Here is a 627-nt window from a genome sequence, read left to right on the forward strand (position 1 = left end):
AACCTCAAACTCTTGGACTTATGTGATTCTCTTGCCTCAGCCTCCCAAGTAGCTTGGACTATAGGCTCCCACTACAACGCCCAGCTATTTTTTGTTTGAGTTGTCATTGTTGTTTTGCAGGCCCAGGTCAAGTTCGAACCTGCCAGCTACAGTGTACGTGGCTGGTGCCCTAGCTGCTGAGCTACAGGCGCCAAGCCCAGGCTGGTCTCAATGCTCAGGTAATCCACCCACTTCGGCCTCCCAGAGTGTTAGGATTATAGGTGTGAGCCACTGCCCCTAGCCTGTTTAGAGTCTTCTTACTGATTCAACTCCATTCCAGCCTCCAAAGCTCTGTATGTGCTGCTCATACTACCAAAAACTCTCTTCCCCTAACTCTGATTCTTGTCGTTTTTCCCCACCGGATAGTACCTCAGCAAAAATGTCACCTCCTGGCTCGGTGCCTGTGGCTCAAGTGGCTAAGGCGCCAGCCACTCAAGGTGGCAGGTTCGAATCCAGCCCGGGCCCGCCAAACAACAATGACGGCTGCAACCAAAAAATAGCCCGGCGTTGTGGCGGGCGCCTGTGGTCCCAGCTACTTGGGAGGTGGAGGCAGGAGACTCACTTGAGCCCAGGAGTTGGAGGTTGCTG

This window comes from Otolemur garnettii, unplaced genomic scaffold (genome assembly GCF_000181295.1).
Source record: "Otolemur garnettii isolate 467f Iridium unplaced genomic scaffold, OtoGar3 scaffold00179, whole genome shotgun sequence".
Classification (NCBI taxonomy): domain Eukaryota; kingdom Metazoa; phylum Chordata; class Mammalia; order Primates; family Galagidae; genus Otolemur; species Otolemur garnettii.